Below are 10063 nucleotides of genomic sequence, written 5' to 3' on the forward strand. Positions count from 1 at the left end.
ACTTTGAAATCCAAACTATTATAGGAGATGATAGTTTGATGCAGCTCCAATGGAAAAGCTCATAACTCTGTAGGAAAACCCTCATGTCTCGTTTGTCTGCAAATATCCCATCTGAATCTCTTTATCGCTGTTCAGCAAGAGCACCAGTGGGCAGCGGTTTGGTGCATTTGAGAGAAGTATACCAATCCCAGCTATCTGTCTTTCATGGGCTGTTTTAATTACAGCTGCTAATTGAGCTGTAAAGCTAACCACCATCTTGATTATCCATCTAAACGCTCTCTGGGCAGCTTTGTGTCGACTGCAGCAGCTTTCACGTTGTGTGCTTGTGTAGGTATCATGAGTGAAAAAAAACAAAGTGAGGCATCGGTTGTTTCCAGCCAGACCTGCTGATTCAGCAAAAGCCAACACTGTGACTTGTTAGTAACTTTCAGATGAGGCATTTTTCCTCTGTGTGTCTGTTCAGTGTCGTAAAGATGATGGCCAGATGGGGAGAAGGGGTGATGGAGAGAGATTAAAGGACATAAACCATCTTTTTTACAACTATTTGTTTTCAGTTATTTTAAAAGTCAAACAAGGGAACTGAGAACCGAGCCACAAAATAGTGATAAAGACTCAAATTTCAGTTTATAAACTGAAGATTTGGTTACAGTCAACCCTTGGTATTCACACAGTTTATGGACCACAGCTCCTAATAGACACACCCTCATAAATGCTAATTTGCCATGTATAATTTGAAGTTACATTCCACTGAAAAATCTGTGAATACTAAACAGTTTTGAGGGAGGAAATCAAAAGACAAGTTGTCTGAGAATAGTAGCACGGAGACTTAACAAACAGGCACACTGTCCAGGGATCTAAAAGCATCATGGGGGAAGTTCTGACTGAAATTCAACACAACTAGATGACTTGGAACAAAACTCCTCGGTTTAGAGTAGTGTTTTTCAAAGTGGGAGCCAACAGGGGGCACTGGGGGTGGCTTCAGAACGTTGGAGGGAGGATGAGGTGTAAATAAAGCAAAAATTTTCAAATTGAGTTAATGCAATTTTTAAAATCATTTTTATAACTATACATATATTTTTTAAGAAAATCAAATCTGTTTTTCAGTCATTGTACAAAATATAAGTTGAAATAACTTATTGAAATGGGTTTTTTTTCTGAAGAGTTTTTGTGGCGCTAGTGGCTTGTATTTGTGTGACAGTAGGCAAACAGGAAAGGGGGGAAGACATGCGGCAAGAGTCGTCAGGACCGGGGATTGAGCCTGTGACGTCTGCGTCGAGGACTATGGCCTCCAGATGTAGGGTGTGCTAACCCCCTGCGCCACCACAGCAAGCCCCAACAAATTGAAATGTTATTTTGCATGCTCATCTTTCTGATTGTGAAATTTGTTGTCATGGCAAACACAAAATTTATCATTTTTTAAAGCAAAATTAATTTTAATGTAAAATGTACATTTTCATCTGCTCAGCAATAAACTAAGCATAATATTTAAATTAAACAAAGAGAAGTTCAATTTAGTAGAAAACTGGATTTTCAGTTATTGTAGACTCTTATAGGTTTGCCTTAATAAAAGAAAAGCAAACTTGGAGGTGATTTTTTTTTCCAGAAGGAAATTTGATTAAAATGAAGACTGAATGGAAAACGTCCACCAGACTGTTGATGTTCTTTCTAGGTCCCTAGAGTGTCATTTGAACGAAAACAAACTATCTTTGAAGTTTTTGTTTTTATAACCTTCAATTCAACACATATAGATTCAAGTAATGTGCTTCATTTTGGGAACCAGTCTACATACATCAAGCTGCTTTGTATTGAGGAATCAGATTGATGGCTGATAGGGAATCAGGCTGCACAGTGGATTGTCACCAATAACTAATTTAAATTAATTGAAGCACAATCAATCCCTTTAAATTTGTAATTATTGAGACAGGTCTGACTGGTTATCAACCTAGAAAAACAAAGTTTAGGCAGTTTTGGTTGCTGTGTTTTTATTTGTCTGGAAACTCCAAGTACATCTGTAAAAACTTGACTCTTTACAGATATACACTAAATCAATGTCCAGGAGTAGCCATGGGTCAGTAACAATCAGCCTCCATCAGCAGTGCTTTGGATTGGGAACCCAAACACAGAATTTACAGATAAGAACAAACTTTTCCTTTTTGCTTTTTACTTTCTACAAACAGCTTCCTTCCACGTCTTTCCTGGAAGATTATTCCCTCCAACACAAACAAGGACGTCTGCCTCTAGTAAACACTCGAAATGTCCGGTCTTCTTCCGTCAGTCCAAGTGTTTGATGCAGCCGGAACAACTTTTCTAAACTCAACATTATCTCTCTAAACTATTAAGCCTCAATCTTCCTGCTGTCTGCAAGCAAATTCTGATGTTTTTTTTCTTTTCCTTTCCCCCATTTCTTTGCTCCTAAATTTAATGTGAGTGTGACTCAACTGAGGCTGAGTGGATAGTTCAGCTGTCAGTTTGAGGGGCTCACTTCACAGTGTCGCAGAGACTAGGATGCATTAACCAGCAGCCAGGTTCAAAGACTCCACAAGGTATATAAAAAAAATTTCCAAACTAAAATGGAAATTTAAGCTAGCAAATATCACAGTTAAATATTGCAGTAGTGGTGTCAAACTCATTTTCATTTTGGGAGACATCTAGGTCATGAATGTTCCCAAGGGCCAGTGATGCTTGAATGTACTGATCAAACCCATTAACATACCGTCAAATATCAATAAATTGCTGTCTCTACATTGATACTAATAATATTGAGCATCTTTTCACATTGATGAGTCCCTCCAAGATAATGCAAGTGTTTTGTGATGTTTTGCAATACAAATCTGAGATTCTGTGCGATATTTGCACAATGTGACATTTTGTTACTTCCCATCTCAATCATGGACTAAGCAGCAGTGGTGTAAAGGTAAGACATGCTGCCTCTTGTAGGTAGGAGATAGCTGTAGTCACTTAAACCCAATGTTGTTGTTTTTTTTAATCATTTTTGCAAAAGAATTACAATAAACTCACAATTATACATGAGCATAAAAAAATGCGATGATCTGTTTGATTGTTGTTAACCTTAATTTATCATCCAAATATCCAGCATTCAATTTCTCTTTAGGATTATTAAGGTATTTATGAATTGAATTAAATAACATGTGTATTCTTTTCTGAATCAAAATCCACTGTTTTAAATCCTTTTAAAATAATTTTTGTGCAACATTCTATTAATCCTTAGAAATTGAATTTTGGGTCGCAATCATCAATTAATAAATCAATGATATCACTCTGTGATAAATAATAGATCTCTATGATCTTAAATTTAAATCCTTATACAGACCTGGAAATTACAATAAGCAAATTGCGTTTTTCACGAATTTTAGTTTTAGCTAATGAGTTGTTAGACAGGGCTCCACAGGGCAGAGCCCTCTGGTGGCCACATCAAGGAAAGCACCAGTACAGTAAAAGAGATGAGAATGCTTTTAAAGCCCAGTGAAGAGCTCCGACATGTTCAGGGACACCTCTAAAAATGGCTTCCATCTCCTCTTTACAACCTTAAACATGCTGTAAACCAGCAGTCAGCCACTCGTACGCTGCAGTCTGGCTTCAAGGGTCCTGATAAAGCAGCAGGTTGTGGCGTGTTGGGAATGAAACTCGGCTTTGATTGCAGAGAGTCTGTCAGAAGTGTCCTTCAGCAGGACACTGACTCCAAGCTCCAGGAGTGAAGTCTTAAATTACAGCATTATCATGAAGAAAAATGTTATGTAACTGTCTTTGACTTTGAACCAGGAAGTGGCACTATGAAATGCAATGTACATTATGTAGATTCAGTGAGAAAAAGACTTGATATGAATGGCGGTGTCAGCTCTTTCTTTCATCACATAAAAAAACTGTTTACTCTGCATTGATATCCATCAAAACTTTGACAGACTCCATCTTTTTAGGGGAAATTGCTACGTTAAATTGACTTTACATCTTTTTCTTAGGTGCTACAGGTCCACAGAAGGCAGGAATGAATAGTCGGCTTGCAACAAAGATGCATCAAGATGTCATAACTCAGGAAGATTTGACATAAAGCACCAAACTGAAGTGGTTTTCTAATTACCACCTACAAACTCAACTGACTACATTATAGAGGCGGTGATGAATAAAGATGAACAGATCCTTTGTGAGCTTAGTTTTAATAAACAACTTAAAAGTTTGTATTTTAACCTTGTGGAAAGTGTTTCATACTTTAACTTCTAATGCTTTGTAATTTTTTTAGAATCATAGGAAAGTGATGAAAGGCTCATTAAATTCAAGCTAATTGTTTACAAAGTCACAGTGATTAAAAATAATCTTCAAGCATTTCCTGTGTGCCTGTTGTTGTCAAAGAAAATTGTTAAACAAAATGGGAATGACTTCTCATCAGCACAGGAGAATTTACCTTCCTTACCAGAAAGACAAACTCAGCCTACAGTGAAGACCACAATTATTCACATTACTGCCAGATGTAGACTTCAAAAATGAGACTGGCATCTTTATTTTAAAGGGAGGTTTTGTGTATTTTCCAGGCATACAGCATCATTTTATAGTAGAATCAAGTAACTAAGTTATCTTCAGTTGTCAAGAAAATACTGTATGTATCAAAAACAACATTTGACTTTGCATCATAGCCATACGGTATTTAGCATTTTCCTTGAGTCTGACTAATTATTTTGGACTTTTGAGTCAAATGATACACTTCCCACTGTGGACCATGCCGGCCCTCATGTGAAGGTAGTGTGGACAACTCAAATAACGTCATACAGTATTTCTAGTCAAGTTAGCACTGCATGACCGCCCCAGACTGGACCTCCCCTTGTGCCTGTTCTCAGGCTCACTTAGCAATCACCATTGAAGGAGTTTGTGTGTGCAAAAAGCAAAATAAAACAAGAACAGTTCTTAACTGGGTTACTTAAGGGACGTCATAACTCTATTGACCAATTAATGTTAAGAAGTAGTCAACCCAATCTCTGATGTCTGATGTTTCTGAGAAAAATAAGAAATGCAGATAAATTATGAAACAGATCTCAATCGTCCTGAGCAGGAAAACTCTGTTATTGGTGCCAGAAGCTGGTTGGCTTCATGTGACACAGATGTGAAAGACCTTTTGCTTTACTAAGGTTTCTTGTAGGACTAAATGAAGTACCAACTGGTATTACTTCAAACAACAAACAAACTAGTTAACAGGAGCGAAGGACATCAAAGCATTTAAAACTGCAGTAAAAACCAAGCATGGCCTCAGTTAACCTTGATGTGTAAACAGAAGTGGACATTAATGAGGAAGAAATTTTAACAACAGGAACAGTTTTTCGATTTAAATATTGCGCATTTGGAATTGATTAACATGTTTTTGCATGATGGCATGCATGAGATGTTAATAATTCAACCCGTTTGATTGTTTTTGTACAATGTAAATTATTTTTCTGGGCATGATGCCATGTGTGAGTTTATGATAATTAATGTGCTCACATTGTAAACTGTTACTGACGTTGGTTCTATGACTTTAGGCCACTTTTCTCCTATTTTGTTTACTTAACTCCTAATTCATTTTGAAATACATATTTGTCCTTCGAAACATGTCCATACGCAGTGTTGATGAGACGCTTGCTAATGTCAGATGTTATTAAAGAGGGTCTCTTTGTTTACATCCCGACCAGGCAAGATGCCTCGGCGGATATTATCAGCCTCATGACTCCCGGCGTTCTCGCTCTCTCACTCACTCACTTCCTCTCCCTTCATGTCTTCGATTCGTTCTTGTTTACAAGCCGACAGAGCAGCAGGATCAGGGTGTAATTAAAAGGTTTTCTGTCCGAAATCAATCTGGATTCTTTTCTTTTATGCAATAAAAGGAAAATTTTTAATTGAAAGAGATGATTAACTTTGAGTTGACAGGATATTTGAAAAGAAAAACCTGCTTATTGTTTTTATATTCGTTATCTCGTGGACATCCAGATGCCCTCAGCATCACTGATTAGAAGTTTTTAATGAAAGGGACAAGACAGGATGTTGCTAAAAAAGTTTCTCTAGTTGAAAAACCGTTTTGAAACTTACTTGATGCTCTTGCAAAAACATTTAAATATATTCCTGTTTCTGATGTAGAAAAAATAAGGATGATTTGAATGCTAAAAAACCAGAAAAAGCTAAAATTATTTTTAAGATTAACAAAATACCTTCTGAGTTGTATGAGAACTAGAGATGCACTGATTTACTTTTTCACTTCTAATACTGATTCAGATATCTGAGGTTCACCATCGGTCAGATCTTTTTCATTTGTGATATTTTGTCTAAAGTAAAGATTAAAGGAAAAAATAACTGATCATTCCAGAGCCATATCTGACAAAATGTGACTTCACAAGAATGACAACAACCCAAATATGGCAAATCAGGTGAAATGAGTGGGTTATTCTGCCTGTGCACAAACAATTTTTGACTCTTTCTGTATCAAAAATGCATCGAAAATTTACACCAGATAAAGGTATCCAATTTTTCTATTCAAACGGTCTGGAGATGATGTGACTGACAGGAGTAAAATACTGTGCAAACAAATACAACATTATTCTACAAAGTTCTATTCTATAAGGTTGTTTATTTTTTTTTTTTAGCAAAATTAGGTTTATGCATAAAAGTCTGTAACTTAACTTACCAGTATTAGGTTAGCTTAGTAGTCAATTCATCAAGATTGATCTGATTAATTGTTTCAGCATCAGAAATTACAATCTGCAGATGTCACATATCACTACTTGATGACTAAGGTTACATTCAGTCAGTAAAAGGTTTACTTAAATAAAAATAGTTTCAAGTTTCACTTTCAGTTGTCTGTGAATGGGATTCTTTCCTAGTTAAGACAGCTATGAAAAGTATGCAATATTCCTGACAAATGATGGCCTTAAGCCTTATGCATTACATTCTGTGATGGGGTTATTTCATAACAGGCTTCTGCGGTGCATACTTACTTATCCACAGAACAGTTTTTCCTTGTAGTTTTCTGTAAAATCACTGCATGCGAGTTTATTGGGTGGGAAACAATGAGCAGTTCTGATCACAGCCAGCTAGTACACAGCCTGAAGCAGACAGAAAAAAGAGAAATTGTTGTCGCCCCAGAGCCAAGAGGGGAGAAAGAACCAGCAGGACACAAAGCTTTGGATCAGCACAAACAAAAATGACAGACCACTGTGGTAATGGAAAAGGAGAAAAAGCCTGAACATTGGCTGATTATGGTTTCCTCTGTGAGCCTCCTGCCAGCTTCAGCAGGGAGGAGATTGAGATGTGTGGCTTTCTGGAAAATCTAGTGGGACAGCTTGGGTGTTTTTAATTTCTTTCTCCTTGTTGACTGATAATAAGCCACAGAAATGTTCATTTGGGACGGGGAGGTCCTGATGGGTGCAGCCTTAGTGTATGGAACAAGATGCAAGAGTTATGTAAAAAAGCAACAAGCTAATTATAGCAGCCAAGCAACAGAAAACTGGTCTGAAATGACTCTAGTTTTACTGCTCTACAGCGTTTACAGGCTCACAGTGAGAGCAAAGTAGTTCAGTTTTCTGTCATTTTCACCCTTGTAACTGTTTTCTCTTCTTTATGAGCCTCATTCCTAATTTTTTTTCTCTTGTCGTATATAAAACCAAATGAATCCATTATTTTATACCTTGTCCAACTGTGTTTGCCTCTTGATGAGTGCTTGAGGCAAACACAGTAAACTGACCATAAACTCCAATTCAAATCAAATACACAGTGTAACAAGATTATGGAACCTGTAAAATCTGTTTTATTTTTTCCCAAATTCCACTTTTTCTGCTTTTATTTTTTCCCCATTATAACCCAAACCATATTTAATTAGGTGTTAAAAACAGCAACAACAAAAAACTGCCACAGGTAAACATTTACTGTTATTCTGTTTCAAAATAAAACGTCAAGTTGGTTTTACAAGGTGCTAAAAAGTTTTTTCCCCTCATCAGTGGCCAAAACACTACAGAAACTCCTGCATATCCTTCCCTTCACATTCTGAGTTTTATTATTGCTTTAATTTTGTCTATGAAATGTCACAGTTCTGTCAGGGCTTTCCTCAGTGATAAAACTTCTGAAATACAGTAGGGTATGTTAGAACAGGGTCAAATACGTCCAGTGATTACAGAGTTTACTGTATCTTCTCTGTCTGCAAATGGCACAAGAGACTCAACAAACAGAAACCAGCATCAGAGTAACAAAACAATAAATCTCACTTGAACATAAATTGAAGGTGTCTGCTGAATATTTGGTTAAAACATATTTGTTCTTCATTCAGTGCGCTTACTCAAATAAGTTTTACTCAAGTAAAAGTACTCAAGATACATTACAATGATATTAATTAAGTAAAATGTAAAAATACATTGCAGGAATACTACTCCCAAAAGTAATTCTTTAACCTGATTTCTTTCTAAAAACGAATTGTTAGTTTGAAAACTTTTTAAACGAAATTGAGTAATGAACTGAACTTAATGCAAAGTTTGATAACTACTGGTTTGTTTGTATGATTGAATTGAATTTACTCTTTGTTTGTAAAGTGCTTTGAGTTGACATGTTATGAATTGCAGCAGTGCATACACAGAAAGTGAAAACTGAGTAGTGAAGTAAACAGACAGCCTGTGACAGACTTCCTGGTCCCAGACGCAGCATCATTTTCCAAACACACATATCCGGGTTTGAGAGCATGACTCAACATGGTTTGTTTAGAAAGTTCTCTCTCGCTTTCAAAAATAGCACAAATGCAAATTGTGATTGATATATGTTGTATGCTTCCAGGAGTTCTGCAGGTAACAGTCTGATTCTGCAGTGCTGACCTGCTTTTACAAAAAGATTCACTTTGATGAGTCTTTTCAGCAGGAGTTAATAAAACAGCCTATGACAGAATAGCAGCAGTTTTTAGATCTTCTCTGCAGACCAAAGTTAGATTTTTTTTTCTCCACCTCCATAAAAATCTGAAATATTTAGGCTCAAGTTTTCAGCGAAAAAGCCTCACAACTATTAATAAAACACTCTCTGTAGTCATTGTTCAAGTAATGAGGTTTTACATTTCATAGACTGTCATCTTCTTTGGTAACTTTCTTCCAGAAAAAAACTCCTTTACTTTGCTCTCAGGCAGAAAGAAGCAGAGTCAATAACTCACTCCAAGCTTTTATGGGCTTCTCATTCCAATAATCCAAGAGAACAGTCATCTCTGAGAGAGTGGCTCTTTGTATGAAGAGCCTCGCTCTTTTAATAATAGCACTGCTGCAAGGGAAAGCATATTACCATGAATGCATTTTCTTTATCTGTAACTCTGAAATGTCCTTTATTACAAGTGAAATGGCAAAATTAGTGTTGTTAAATGAGAAGAAACTAGCAGCAGTAACTGGAAATAGAACAGAGATATGGACATGATTGATGGGACGCCACTAAGCTGCATCTTTTAAAAAATATTGTATGGATAAAAAGAAAGTCATTAGAAAGAGAAATTGAATATCTGATGCAGATACGATCACAGGTTGAATTGATTATCTTCTCACAGTTTGTATGTAACGTCAGGTTATTTGCTGCTCAACAGAGATTAGCTAACGAGCCGACGTGATGCTTCCCATTTCTCAAGGCCTCAAGTATCAAGTCGCACTAATTAGACTGGAAGGTAAAAATTCTGTTTGCTTGTTTTCATTTAAATCAGAGTCACAGCTTGAACAATTTTTTCTGGAATAAAAACTCTCCCCACCGTCTGGCTAACAGCTTCAGGTGTCTTTTCCTCCTTTTTTATGCTCTGAGAGAAATAAAGCCATCTGGAAACTAATTCTACACATACGATTCCTATAATTGTACCATGAAAATGTAAAAGTATTAAACACTGGGAGATGAAACAAAGAGACTCGCTGGCTTAGAGTGAAGATTAAACCCATTATCACTGATGAACGTTCATGTTTCAGGTTGGGTGTTGATGTTATCAGCATGAGACATGAGAATAAAAAATGTGTGCATAATTCTCCTACGTATTGATTTAGATCAAGCATAGATTTTTATCTACAAAATTATAGTGTCACTTCAAAGTTGA

This window comes from Gambusia affinis, linkage group LG15 (assembly GCF_019740435.1).
Source record: "Gambusia affinis linkage group LG15, SWU_Gaff_1.0, whole genome shotgun sequence".
Lineage (NCBI taxonomy): Eukaryota > Metazoa > Chordata > Actinopteri > Cyprinodontiformes > Poeciliidae > Gambusia > Gambusia affinis.